This window comes from Platalea leucorodia (genome assembly GCF_965183815.1).
Source record: "Platalea leucorodia genome assembly, chromosome: 6".
NCBI classification, from domain to species: Eukaryota; Metazoa; Chordata; class Aves; order Pelecaniformes; family Threskiornithidae; genus Platalea; species Platalea leucorodia.
The window spans coordinates 7,915,310-7,930,317 of NC_138828.1; the positions used below are offsets into that span (position 1 = coordinate 7,915,310).

General features: G+C 41.5%; 1 long non-coding RNA gene across 2 annotated transcripts; it reads left to right on the forward strand.

Moving 5' to 3' along the window:
- Positions 1 to 432: 432 nt before the first annotated feature.
- Positions 433 to 14,494, forward strand: LOC309592230. Of its 2 annotated transcripts, XR_014228538.1 has the most exons (10): positions 433 to 647; positions 1,433 to 1,528; positions 1,867 to 2,050; positions 2,210 to 2,462; positions 3,984 to 4,101; positions 5,205 to 5,354; positions 5,694 to 5,898; positions 6,111 to 6,320; positions 8,102 to 8,241; positions 10,868 to 14,494. It is a non-coding gene; the product is annotated as an uncharacterized lncRNA (long non-coding RNA). The 2 variants fall into 2 exon arrangements; XR_014228537.1 differs by having other exon boundaries at positions 6,111 to 8,241.
- The last annotated feature ends 514 nt before the right edge of the window (positions 14,495 to 15,008 follow it).

The window sequence follows — 15,008 nt, forward strand, 5'->3', positions numbered from 1 at the left end:
AGGCCCCAGCGTCCCCATACAGGAGATCTGTTCTGCAGTTGCGTTTTCTGAATTAATTGACTTTTTAATTTTGAAGCCCTAAGCGCAGCACTACTTGGCAGTTTACCAAAGCGCATTGTGATAGAGCTGATGCATCTATTACCGAAATCGGTCAAGTGGCCCGTGTTTAACACAACGGCCTCTTTGCATTTAAAACAAGAATACAATGAAATTATTAAATATTATTAACACATATTCTTCCCAGAATGACATCTTTTATTATGGAGTGCTTACTAATTACAGGAACACTCTCAGCGGAGAGTTTTAAAGTGCTTGTCAGATGGGAAATAAAATGGAAAAAGTGCGCTATTTATTGCAGGTAAGTGTCCAGCTAGATTGCCTTTATGCACGACCTAGATAAAAGTTCTTAGCAATTTAATTTTCTATTTATTGTCATCCAGATGTTCAAAACACTGACCCAGCTGGCATGGACATTTAATTTTTTTTCAACTTACGATAATGGATTAAATCATAAAAAAGAGCCACATTACATCCGTGGAGATTCACTAGGATATGTGCACTAAATGGGATTTTATATGGGATCTTTTTCTTTTTCCAAAGTTCAACGAGTCAAGATTGTATCTGTACGTGCTCAGGAGCCAGAAAGCGTAAGTGAGGGAGAAATGCATCTGTCTGGGGAAGCTGTTGCACGCTTGCACGGTTTGCTTGGTGGTATAGCTGATGGATCTTCAGGGGCCCTCCTGTAGAGGACGGCAGTCGGGGTGGCACGGATCAGGATGCTCTCGTGCGAGGCGACGGCCATCAGGTCGGCCACGCCGAAGCGGGAGGCAGACACGTCCTCGCTTTGGGGGCACGGGGGGGCGCGGGGATGGGCGGAGGAGAGGGAGGTCAGGGGAACTGGGCACCGAACGTCAAAAAACCTTACAATTAATGAAAATGTTTCGCTATGTTCTAAATACAACGCGCGTTTCCTTTGGGGCGAAGCTTTGGTTTGTCTGTTCAAGAGAACTGCATTTCCCTTTTGGTTGCAAGAGACCGGCCCTTTTAAAAAACTAAATTCCGTTTCAAAACGGTACTGCTGGTTTAAGAAACCAAAACTTTCATTTATGTATTTATTTCCACTTCAAAGCAAAGCAGCTCGCCTACCCCCGTTTCGGGAACAAAGCTACTCACTGAACTTGGTCTGACTTTGCAAAGGGTTCACCGTGTCCCAGACTCCATTTTTCAATTAATTTTCCAATCATCAAGAAATTTCATTCATCTCTCATTAGAAGGTTTTGTTTTGTGAGATTTTTTTTTTGTATGCGTTTGCCACAGATATTGCAAGAGTTAATAAATAAAACCAATTTGATTTATGACTTGTTTTGCAAGGACAAGTTTATGAATCGCAATGCTGTATATGTTTTTAATTAAATCCTTTCTTTCCTCCAAGGATGTCACTATCCAAAACAATCGGAGAACTTTGTTTGGAAAGTTTGCTCACACCTTGTATTATTATGGGTACTCTTGAGACAAACTTGCACCTGGGGTAGGTATTTATAATAACGATTTCCAGAGTTCAGAATGGAAACTTTTAAACTTTCATGCTGTGCCTACGTTTTAATACACGCCTGGCTTAGTACCGCATTGCAGTATTAACATAAATTCTGTATTTTGCGTAATAGACACATCTCTGCAAAATGTAAGCCTTTTCTTGATACGTTTTTGCAACAGCTGCAGATAACATTCCCTGTTGAATTTCTAGATTGTTCAGTAAGGTCAACATTCACAAATCTTTTTATCTACTGCACTTTAAAAATTTTCCTCTAGCTGCTCTAAAAATGTGTTATTCATTTCTCTGAGGTCCCATCCATTTGTTACTTGTAGGCATGGCCTAGAGAGGAAGGAAGGATAAGGAGACCGTGGGAGTGAATCAGTATTTTATTGTCGGGACACCCTGGTGCGATTCCGGAGAGCCAGTTTGACTACAGCCTTCTGACCGCAGTGCTGTCCATCGCGGTGGCTGGAAAAGGCAAGGCCGCATCTTTGCTGCTTGTCTGCGAGGAAACGGGTAGGTATTTATGCCAGCTTTATTCTCTGACCAAAGGCTGTGACAATTTGAAGCTGCGCCAGCTTTCCCACAGACCAGGCACGTGGGGGGCAGACCCGTGTACAGGCAAGACGTGCTAACCTTCTTCTCATGGCGTCTCTCCTCTTCTTCCTCGTGCAGAAGCAACGCCTGCCGCAGACATCGCGTCCTGGCAGCACAGGGACGGGTGGCTCTAGGCCTCCGAAATTTTATGGGCCTGCTGATCTGAGCTACTGAGGAGACTTCTGCAAACGCACCTTCAGATGAGACACGCACAAATCGCACCCCTTCAGAACCTCACCCCTCTGTTTAAAACGGCGTGAAAGGACCCGTGTCAGCGGCACAAGGAAACTACGTGGAAGTCGAAGAGCAAGGCCACCCTCTTCCGAGCCAGGTAAGCGGAGCTTAGCAAACGCCTCACCCTCAGCTCACGGGACGTGTCTGGTCAATGCGCATTTGTTAGCCTTCAGAGCTCGCTCTGGATACAAGATCTGGTACTCGTAGCTATTAGAGATACATCTCTGAATGTCAACACAAGCAGATACCTTAATTATCAGTTAGACACCATTTAAGTTATGCAAATGTTCTTTATCTAAACAGAAGACAGAAAAGCAAGAGCGTTTTACAGAAGGTTTTTTTTTACCTTGCTTTCAAATTTTTCTCAATTTTAATTGGTCATCTAATCATTCCATCGTATTTATCAACAATATCCAGAAAGACAAGAACTTAATTGTGCCCAGGATTAATCTAAGGACGGTATTTAAACACCCGCACGCACATCATGGCCAGAAAACCGTTCCACTGAACTCATCCGAGGGCCTGCTGTTAGGACGGCCAAGGGAGCCAGGTCAGGGCCCTCATGGCTCAAAGAAATAAAGTCATGGCATGTGGGTAAAAACCAGACATTTCCAGAAGGGCCCAGGATTTTTATTACTCTTGACTCCCACAGAAGCAAAGTTGGGCCGGTACTGACTGGTGCTGAAATCCCACCCTTAGTAGCACCCTTAAATGTCAGCCTGCCCACCTGCCTTCCAAATGTTGGACAAACCCCTGAGACCTCTGCCCCTCAGCCCCACTGAGACCAGAAGAGAAGAGGTTAGTTGGTCGTTTTTTGTTTGGGTCTTCTTTTTTCGGTAGGCCATCTAGAAAAAAAAAAAAAAAAGAGTGGAAATGAGATGAACATAAAATGATTTTTGACACATTTGGCAAATGGTAAGTGTTTTCAGAAGTTTGCTCACAAGAACTATTGTGTAAGCATGCACTTGCTCAGTTTGAGTAAGAGGGTTTCTTGCCAGAAGGGGGGGGGAGATCACCAGTTGGCAATATTCATCCTTTCCACTCATATTTTCTTTGCCTATGACTCCCAAAGTGTTTGGTGGAAATGGCAATGTTGCTTGTATTCTTACAAGTAAAGCACAGGAGATTAAAGTGAAGATATGAAAACATGACTGGTTGAAAAGTTACGTTCCTGGAAAAGAGAGACACAGACGAGCTGACAGAGAAACCTGATGCTCAGAAGTACGCTAAGAACCTTTAGTTGCTCCGCATTTATGAAAATCAAAACACTTATTTAGGAGCCTAAGTTACGCACTAAGCGACTGCACCAAACATTCGCAACGTGCTAGGAAAAGAGCAGGAATAAGAACACAAAATATTCATAGTTATTTGTCCTAGCTACTAGACCATATATTATATCCCTTGTCTTTAATTTTGGAAAAAAAACTCGTATAGCCTGAATTTATCCCCCCCCCCCCAAAAACAGAAACATAATCTGAGCAGCGACTTTTATGCTGGATTGTTTTTTAACTGGGTTGTTGCCGTGGAATTAGAAAAAGCTGCAAGTCTCACAGGTTGCTTTACGTAGTCCATGTTTCAGTGACTGACCAAGTACTTACCACTCTGTTCCATTCATCAGATTATGCCACCCAGAGTCACGCAGGACCTGTCCGAAGCTGCCATGTCCTTTCATTGCTACAAACTCTGGTTTGGAATGGAATGAAGTCAAATACAGGAAGGGAATTACTACGGAAACGGTAAGAATTTCAGACCTCCGCTATCATCAGATGCAACAAAACATCTCCTCCTTTTATTGGAAGGCATGTCATTACCGATCGGGCAAAAATTGCCAAGGAATAGTCCAAGAAGGTATTTGTCTTCTGAAAGCTAGTTCTGCCAGGCATAAGCAGAGTATCACACTGTGGTATCTTTTCTTACATGAAGAGAAGTAAAAAGGGTAAAATTTTGGAGCTGTCTGTTTCAAGGGACCCTACTTAATGCCTTTACGGTCTCAAAAGCTTCTTTATTGAAAGAAAGATAAACTCCAAAGAACGTTGGTAAACTAGTTTTTTCATTTAAGTGGATAAGATTATGATGGATACACCTGATTACATTATCAGAATCTAGGCATTTTAAGATAAACTCAAGTTCCAGAAAAATTCAAGCTATTCACAAGTCAAAATAATTTTCAAACACATGATGTGAAAGACAAATAGATTACACATGTGATGCTCATGCAAAGCATTTGCCAAGTTAGCTGCAGACATGGAAGTGTGGCACTGACTGCATGTGTTTAACCTTCACACGGTAACAGTGCTGCTTTCAGCTGGAAATGATGAAGTCATGCATAAAACATCTGCATATCTAAAACATTCATAAACTAGACTGTAATGAAGCCATTTTCAAAATTTTATTGTCATTTTTATTCTAAGTTAAGGTGATACATTGTACACAAGAATATCAAAATAACGGTATTCTTCTGCTAGCGTGACAGAACAAACTCACGCAAGTAAAAATATAGAATATTTACTGCACAAAAAGAAGAAAATGTGTTGGGCATGGATAATAGTTATTCAGAAAATGTTAGCATGGGGAAAACTAAGAAATGTTAAGCATCGGCTATTCTTGACTGCGATTTCAGTGGAAGCCACCTTTTTTCTGAATACTGCTGCTTGTTATTTGTACCTGCATATTCATACCTTAACATTACCTCAAAGAATGCGAAGTCAAAACTAATTAACTACTATTTAACCAGTTAATATTTGAAGGGAGCAGCTTTGCATGGTAGAAGTACAGGGCTAAATCTGCAAAGAATACAATGCTGGCTCGCGCAACACCTGACTTGAAGGCATCCTGCCAGCTGGCAGGAATTTTTGCTCCCAGATTAGGCGCATCTCTTCCTTAATGAATGGAGGGGAGGAGCGAAGTCAGCTCAGAGCAATGTCACTGGAGAGCAGCAAGCCGAACTCTTCCAGAGAAGAACAGCACGGTGCCAGCTGTATCCCTTCGGGTAAGGCACTGAGCTCTACTTGGGTTTCTCTACTCTGAATCTGGTCTTTGAATTAAACACCTCCAAACTGGCCAAAGGAAATCCCATCCCAGTATTTAAAGCATTCACCTGAGTGGGGACCAGTTTTCAAAAATCTCTTCTGCTTTAGCTTGAAAACTTATTTCTCTGCCTTCCAGGTTCTTTTTGCTGACTTTTTTTACTGAAGATATATTGCATACTTTGAGGGATGGGGAGGAGAATGCAGCTGATCAATGAACTGGATTGATAGTTAGATATTAGATAGAGGAGAGAGTGGTATTCATGTTCCTGGTGCAACAAACCTTTACTTTATTTGTGCAGAGAAGTGCTCCAGCAGCAGGCTGGTACCTGATAAACTGCCAGGATTACTGAGGGACAGCTGCGTCAATCAAGTAAATCAGCGCCATCAGTACTGAAACAGAGTCAGAGAGAGAGAGACCGACTATCAAGCCAGAGACCTATGAATATCAGCTTTCTTCATGTATGCCACAAAGAAACCATCTCAGAATACAGGACGAAAATAACAGTAAGTACTTCTGCCTTTTCAGAACTTTTTTTGTTAAATTCAGAAACATCATGGAAGATGCCATTGTCTGATGAGAAAAACTTTATTAAGAGGAATAAAAGGAAAAAGGTAAAACCAGCAAAATCCTTTACTCTGCGTACTTAAGAGAAGCATAGAGAAAGCCGCATGGGCAAAATGGCAGAGAGATCAGATTGTTGTGTCTCCCTCTGCAGTGAGCTGAGCTGTAACCGCCTGGCCGAGGGAGGACGCACACCACCTGAGGAGGCAGCGCTCTCCTGCTAGTTCATGACAGCGTAAGTAGTTTAATGTTTGTGGGAACGGAGGGGAACGGAGGCGCACCCTGGTTACGACCGGCTATGGATGTCTGTGGAACACTGCCCTGGAAGAATCTGCAATGACATTTCCAGCAGGAAACCCAAATGGTAAGCAGATCTATTTTCTTCCAGACCCAAACTACTGGACTCTGCAGTTTTAGGTTCAGATTGGCAGAAAATCTTCACTTTATCCAGTTTTAACATTTTTAAGACAAGTGTCACAAACCAATGACTTTTCAGCCCTGCTGACAAAGGCTGGAAGCCACTGGGAAGGTGGTGCAGATCTGTGTGTCCCTGAAGGCACGCAGACTGCTCATTAAATCTGCGTGGCCATCTTACTTATGCGTTGAACTTAAAAAATCAGACCACCACAAAAAAGAAACCCAAAAGCAAGTAGCACGCCTGCTCAGGGGGTGTTTTAAGGGAGTTATTTCAACTTCATCTTTCTCCCACATACCCTCTATGGGAGGAAATATTTATGGAGGAAACAAGCTGACAAAGATCACAAAGATCCTGCCGCACAGATTTCCTGTGTTATTCTATAGAGGAAGAGGCAAAAGTTTTTCCTCAAATTCCTTTCCTCATGTAAATAGGGGGAAGAGTATTGTCTTTTGTTAACATTTTGTTTTGCTCATTTGCCGGTATCTTCAAAACATGGTCTATGAATATGCAATTTATTAATCGTGACTTTGTTGTGTTCTGTAACAAAAATGATCCTTTGGGACCATAATTGTAATATGTGCTGAAACGTATCGTTTGCTCAGTGGCCTTATCTGTAATTCAGAGAGTCTTTGTGTGCTTTGGAAGACCATTTGGCAAACTCTGTGCAAGGAAGTAATTGAGTTATCTGGCTGCATTAAGGATGAAATCAATTTAAGGTGAATTAGGACGTCTAGAAAAGTGATATGAAAAAAAACAAGCTAAGAAGTTCTTGGCTTTGGAAGAAGTAATTAGCCAGTACTGCAAGAGCCTTGGTGAACGTGCAATCGGATATCCTTTAGTGGATCTAGAGGAGCAAAGTATTGTCCCCAGCTTTCCATTCCTACCTCGCAGCTGGTTGTTACTTTCTCAACAGCTTAGATGTGGTACGTACCCCTAGCAAGTGCTTCTAGACCGTTTCAGTGACAAAACAGATTAATTTAAATCTCTGTCTTAGATTACTCAGGGGGCAAAGAGCAGATCACTTTCAAATGGCATGAGGCTTCATTTCAGTTTTGAGTCCCCGTCTCCTCCTCTTGTAGCTCCACGGCCACAAAGATGTCGTAGAGGGGATGCTGCAACTCAAGTACCCAAGTGAAGGCAAAGCTCCAGCTGAGACTGACTTCAGTTCCAGAAGGCTGAGGTTCATAGCAGGAACTCAGAGACTGGTTATTGAGAATACACCGCTAAGTCTCTGCTACGTGAAGATACAGTTCACAAACATTTATTTCAAGTCATTTGCAATATAGTGATAAATCTGTGCCATTTTATTTCCAGCTCAACAGGACACTGGACATTGCTAAACTGTTTAATGTACATAACGCCATACTCTCTGATAAAAATGATCCATTAGTGAGCTGAGTGACAAAAAAAAGCATGTCTAAAAAAATCCTTAAGGATAGGCCAAGATCGTTTGCATTTATTTTAATGATATCCAAATGGTGTTCTAATGGAAGATGTGAATAATTATGATGAGCAATAAAACTCTAGAAAGAGTTAAACGTACTGGCAGGCTTTATTCTGCTCCAGTGTTCCATTTGACAGACTTCCATAACCTCTTCCCTTCAATAAATGTCAACTACTTTATTTTTTTAATTTCTTAAGTGTCCTAGCTGTGAAGAGAGACAGAGCATGAAAATTGTCAGGGATATATCACATTTTGCATTCATGTGCTCATGGTTTTTTGTTAGGGTGAGTGAAAGGCCGGAGAAGACACTGCAGGAAGACTTCAAGCAACAATAAATATGGAAGTTCTTTCCAACTCCGTGTTTTGAAATGCTTTAAAAGCTTTAATCAAAAGGCCTCGCTATGATCCACTCTGGTAGAGTAAGTAAGTATTTTATTTTTGATGGTACTTTCTCTGAAAACCACCAGTGGGGATGTGGGGCGATCTGATAACAACAGAGATTTAAAAAATGCTGTAAACTTACCTAACGGCAGAAGATGATGACAGTTTTCGAGGATCACTGACCAGTCAAGAACTGCTGCAGCCAGATGAAAAACCTTCATTGCTTTTACTCCGAAGCTCAATTAATTAAAGAAAGAGGCTGCGTGATGCAGTAGTATCTGACACAAGAGACCGGCCTCAAAGGCCTCTGAAGTCCTTTCCTCTCAGAAGTCCTTTAGAAGGCAGAAGAGCACGTTAAAACAAGATCTTTGTGGCAGCTTGCAGAGTGTTTGGTACAGGACAAGCAGAAAAAGGCAAATGAAGAGCTTGCTTTTCTGGGGGTACTTACACTGTTATTGACGCAGAACCTCTAGATGCAGATTTGGTCTTGGAAAACTGTTTATTCTGGAACGTAGGAAAGATGGAGGTGGCCCTGAATAATCCCCTGCCCTGCACATCTTGGAAGAAATTAAGAAAATCATAACGTGCCATTTTGCACAAGCGCGACCTGGGGCGCGTACAGGTAATGAACAGCAAACGGAGCTCATTCTAGTGGGTGAAACCGAGTTAAAGACAAAGCTGTCCCTGAGCGTCTTCCTCCTAAGACCAAGACCGCCAGAAATAAGCGAAGCTAGTAAACTTAATCCTCGACCCAGCCTTAACAGTATTTCCAAAGGCTGTTTCAGAAAATATAGACACATTAAAGAACAGCCAGAAACCTCATCTGCTCAGCAATCACAGGTTTCTCAGCTGTGTGTTGAAGACATAGCAACCTAAATTACCCTTGAAATGACTCTATTTCAAGTCATACGCTTTTCTGAGCTGTATTTTTTAGAAGGCTTCATACTAGTAGTACAAGAACTTATTCCAGACAAGGACTTAACTTGGGTTTATGTTAGCATATAATTTGTAAAAGTCTGTAATAAACATGCCTCACCGAGATTGGCAGACATTATAGGAAGGAAAACAGCACTACTAACTCTGGGCTACTTGCTTTGATTCAGACCTCATTGTGCTATGTTTGTTATGTGAGCTTCAGAACTGCAGAGAAGTGATGAATCGTTGTGTAACTAAGACCAGAATTTCCAAAGCAGCCTCGTCTTTTTAGAAACTCTCTTTTGATTAAGGATTTTGACTTCCAATATAAATATTCACCAGAGGCCTGATGCTTAGATCGGGAAGCATACTAAGAGGCTTTCATTCAGATAGGAAGAAATATGCAATGCATAATTCAAAAGCTTAGGCCTGAGCTGGCGTCCTGCTACACACCCACTGAAGTCGATGAAATTTTAGGGTGTACAGGAAGTGCCAAATGAAGTCTTACAAACAAACACTTAGCAAGTATTTATATAAATAAACAGAAAAGAAAAATACCAGTATGCATGCTGGTGGCCAGTCTGAAATTACTACTCTTCTCAGGCCAGTTTTTATATCCCTTAATCTAATAGGGCCATCGTTATTTTTCCAATGCTTTTCAACTCGTGGTAAGAGAGAGTTTCCCCTCTGTTAGTCACACAAACTAAAAGCAGGTCTGTAATCTCAGTTTAGCTGCATTTGGAAACTAGTCTTGTTTGTAAATGATGAAGGGAAACCAGGCAGGAACCTATTTACCAAGTCTCTCTGTAGCAGCAGTCAGTTTTTCCAAGGTCGCTCTTCTCCCCACGCTGGGCAGCTTCTCTGCAATGGATAAAGTTTTTGAATCCTTCAGAGTACCAGTTTGTCGTTGGTACAATTCAGGAACTTAAAAATTAAAGCATGCGTCAATGTCTTTGAAAGTATGTTTTAGAAACTACCGTGATATTGCACTTTTGTGTGTGTGTGTATTCTGGTTTATTTTTTAAAACATGTAGATGTTTTGGTCAAAATTGCTCGTGACATTGTTTAAGACACTAAGCAAGTTCAGAATGGGAGAATCCATTGCTCTCAAGAGCCAACGCTTTAAATAATTTAAAGGTATGTTTCTTGTTCTTCCAAAATGAAACTGCCCAGGAAGCTACTGTTCCAAGGTGATGGACAAACCTGAATTAAGTGGAAAAAAGTTGTTGTTCTAAAGTAAATAAATATTTAGTTATAATAAATGGTGGCATTTTAGTAATTAGTGAGGAGGCTTGTGTTTATACGTTTTTTCATAATATAGTACTTAAGTAACGAAAACAAAACATTGATTATTCAACATGCAAAAGCCAATTGTAGAGGTGTAACAGATGGAGAGTGCCAGAGCCAGAAGAGAGTGAGTGTTTTTTAAAAGCTATGTGATCACACAATTAAATTAAGTAATTAAATATGAGAATTCACAAACCTTCAGGTGAGTTAGGTTCTGTTCTTGCTGACACTGGAGAAATAATGAAATTTCTGTTTCCCTACATGCACACGCTGTTTGGAAAACCATTTATTAATGCTGAAATTAATAGCAGCATGACCATGCGTTCAGCAAGCCCAAAACTGTAACATGACTTGAACGCTCAGTTACACCTAACAAAGTGACCACGGGGGCAAACAGAACAGAGCGCAAGTTCCTCCAAATCGCTGAAAAATTACAAGTATTACCTTGTTAACTTTTGTCTCATAGGCACGACCAAACCAGTAACACAGAAGAATGGCAGGAAGGAGAGTGGGAAGAAGAGGGAATGACTGACCTTTTCATGATTGTAGTGCTTAACGAAGCTGGAAATAGTTCCATCTTTTCCAAGTCATAGTCTCACAAGACTGTACTCTCTCCTTAAAAGGAACAAAGTCATTTAAAAAGCCTTTAGGAACAGCACCAAGGACTGCGTGAGTATACATATAAGTATACATATATGTGTGTCTATATATGCCAACCAAACTGCTGTTTCTTTGAGGTGTCTCTTGTAGCCCACAGGTCTCACAGCAGTAATTAAGCCAAGCGCATGAATTCCACCCTTGGCCCCGTGTTTCTTACGCTGATCTTGACAATCTCTTTGGGGAATGACAGCGAGGGGACTGGATGGCTCGAAATATTATTGCTGGGCTGCCGAAGGCCTGGCTGTAGCCAGATTCCTGAGGGAACTGACCACGCACTCTCTATTAATCTTCAGTTAATTCATCTTGTGGCTGAATCCCACAGCTAATGTTGAAGAGTTCAGCCCTCCATTTAGCCAGTTTGGTCAAAGGCAGGCTGGTGGCAACTGAAAGCTTTAAAGACAAGAAGGGTGAACTTGTCTCTTCCCTAGAACTATTCCCTCTACGCCAGCAATGAAGTGCAAAAAGGGGCACATTTATGTTAGCACCACCCAGGCTGGCAATAAACAACTTCTGTCCTCAGAAATACCAAATCGAGTTCATACGAATTTTCCCACTCTTTCAAAACCGCTTTCCCACCAGGCAGAAGAGATCACAAAACTAAACAGCATTTCCTCCTCCTCACATCTCTGCAGTCTGTAAGCACTGTGCCTGTGACAAAGTTCCCAGGAGGTTTCCTTAACCATAATGGCTCCTCTCTGCAAGCAGCTGCTTCCTTTTTGCACAAGAGTTCTTGGAGACTTGCTTCACTTATCAAAACTAACCCACTGAAAAGCCGATAAATAACTAAGTTCTATCGGGAAGATGAAATCCCACTGCAGATGGACAGATTTGCTTAACCTATAAAATAATTCTGGAATAACTATTGTTTTGGCAAAATTCTAAAATGTAACAAAGTTTGATTGTTCTTGGCTTCTCCTAATTTGCTTGCTTTGGGGTTATAGCTGACCCTCCATACGCAGATGTTAGTCCCATTGCTGTTAACAAGAGTTAAATATACACGCCTATCTAAGAGAGGCTTGACCATTTACTCTCAGGGTTCCAAGGTCAGCTGAAGTCTGGACCTTTTACTTTCTCTGTGCTCCACTAATTGAGAACAAAGCTTATGCAAGACTTCCTTGGGGAACATGGGGTCTGAGGTTTTTACAGTCCACAAGGCTAGAATTCAAATATGAACCACAGCTGTTTGGATGGGAGTCTTGGACCTCTCTGTTTTGAACTACAGTGACCTGCTCAGCCCTACCAACACGTGAAACTCTGAAATCCCAGCACAGCTAATGACCGAGATGTGAGAACCGCCAGGGCAAAGTGACAAATCTACAGCGCTCTGGGCTTTGCAGGTGGCAGGGCTGTTCTTTCTCTTCCTCTCCACCCCCCCCCCCCATTTCTAAACACGTAATTTTATGCATGCACATGTATACATACGCGCAGAGTTGAAGCCATGTTCACCAGCCAGCCAGCTGACCCAATGTTCTTGCTGCAAATGGTGAAGTTCCTCCCTTCTCCCAAGTACAGGGATTTTCATGAGTCCCTGGTAAGAGGTAAAATAAGAAGGGAAACAGAGCGCGGGATAAACTCGTCATTCAATGCAAGTATTGATAGACCTCCAGTGCCCAAACACTTTTAAATACATTCTATATACCTGTGGTAGCGCATGTAGTTTGAAGTACGTAATACATATAAAAATGCCACTTAAATCTTCCCTTTGATTTAAGTGCAATTACACAAATATTTAGAATATCAGCAATGAGTAATTTGGCAGGACTGAGACATGATAGTTCATCTGTTTAAACGGACCGGCAGGCCACATTCCAGTGGCCACTGTGGCTTGCACCGGGTGACAATCTCAGTGGAGACTGCTTGGCTGATTGTGGTTTTCTTGAAGTCAATGATATTTTGTCTTATACCCCCTTTAAAATTAGAATCCAATTCCATTATCTTCTTTGCAAAAATTGTATGTATTCTCTGTATTAATGCCTGATCGCAGCACGACAAAGCGTATCTTGATCTGCTTGGAGCGTCTGACCTTTCATGTTGATTTTGCTGTTGCAAAGCACATCGAATACTATGGGAGGGCTGTGGAAAAAACACCATTCTTTATCTAGTGATATAATGAATATCTTTGTGCATCCAAGGTAACAAGAATTCCAGCATTCATGCTGACTATAAAATACAGCAAGCAAAGACTAAGTAAATTCTGTTTGTATTAATACGGAAATAATTCTGACTGCAGCTTTGGCTTTGTATGACATGGAAACTGGTGATTGTTTATGCTTTGCTACTTTTTTTGGTCTGCGTTAAAATCCCACATGAGAAACAAATTTTTCTCTAGGAACAAAACGTTACTTTTTTGGGACTGAGTTCTAATTAGTTGGGTAGTACGTCTGTTTCTTTTCAGTTGGGAAAACGCAGTGCATATAAAATCCAGATGGATAGCACATGATGCTGGAACCTGCCCCGGCCAATCAGCCACGTCACTTGATTAAAAGAAACCTGTAAGAATTTAAGTAAAAAACCAAACCCAACAAGATAGCAAGAGCAGCAAACTGACTGCCATACAGGATTTCATCATAGCTCTGAGACGGCTTTTCTTTTGCTCCCCGCACCTTACTGACAGTTAACCTGCAGTTGTATTTAAATTAAATTTGTGTAGAATTTGTGATTAAGACCCTAAATACCAATGGTGGAAGCGGGATGGGGAGGAAATTCATCATCAGAGTACATCAGGCCACAAGGACCACAGCTTTGGGGCAACGGGCTCTTTGAAGGAACTCGGCTGAGAGAAATGCGACAGAAATCCACCCCGGCACAAGCCGTAATTTCGCAGACTAATTCTTTTTGTGTGGATTTTGTCTGTGACTGAACAGCTTTTCAGAGAGCAAGTAAGCACATAGTATGGCAATTACTCACAGCCTCACTAGGTGCAAAAGCTCCTGAGTATCCTGGGGTTTCACCAGATTCGAGAGTGACGTTTTCGGAGAGGTCTAAGGCGCGCTATGAAGAAGTCTGAAGGAGAGGCAGGCAGGCCTTGCGGAGGGATGGAGCGGCATCTGGAATCCCTATGGACAACTGCTGGAACGTTTATTCTTCTTTGTTTATTATTTTGAGTGTGTGCTCTCTCCCTCTTCCTCTCTTTTGTCTTCCTTTGTTATTTGTGTAATAAAATTCCTCTAGGCATATGAAGTCAGTCATCTGGAATTGTGCAACTCCTTCTGCCAGGAAGCTGGAAAAGCCCCTCTCCTCTGCAGAGAGAAAAATACAGACTCATGTCAACCATTGAGAAATTGCAGAAATACAGCATTTGTCTTTGGGTTACGTTTATACAGCAAAGAGCTGTGGCAAAGAATTGTGCTTCTTACTGTTAAAAATTCTGCTTTTATCCTGTCCAAGGTGTTATGTTTATTAAAAACTTGAGAAATAATTTGTACATTTTAAAATAAAGCATGCAAAATACATTAAAAAGGCTCAAGGTCAAAGTTGTTTTTTCTGCCAGAGGGTGCAGGGAAGGAAAAGGAAATGAGTAAGGAGAGAGGAGCATCTTTACAGCTACATAGCTAGTGAGATTTTCTATTTATTCTTTGGGGAAAAAGCAAAGTAGCTGCCTAGCTGCTGGTTGGATAGGTGCCGGTACTATTTTTATTGGCAGGCAACTCTGAGTGGCTGAAAGGTGGTCATTAACACCCCGACACAAAGTGCTGACAGGGCGATTATAAGATTAACACCCTATGTTATATTAACAGTGTCAAAACCTCCCCTTACCCGTCAGTGAGAAATAATGGCACGAAGGAAAACATTATAGACATACTGAGATTTTAACATTAAAATGTCACACAGCTACTAACTTTATCCAATTGGTTTAAATATCTAGATGACCTACTAAAGTCCAATAAAATACAAGAACATATTTTAACATACAGTTTCACCGAATAAAAAAACGCCCACAAAAGCTA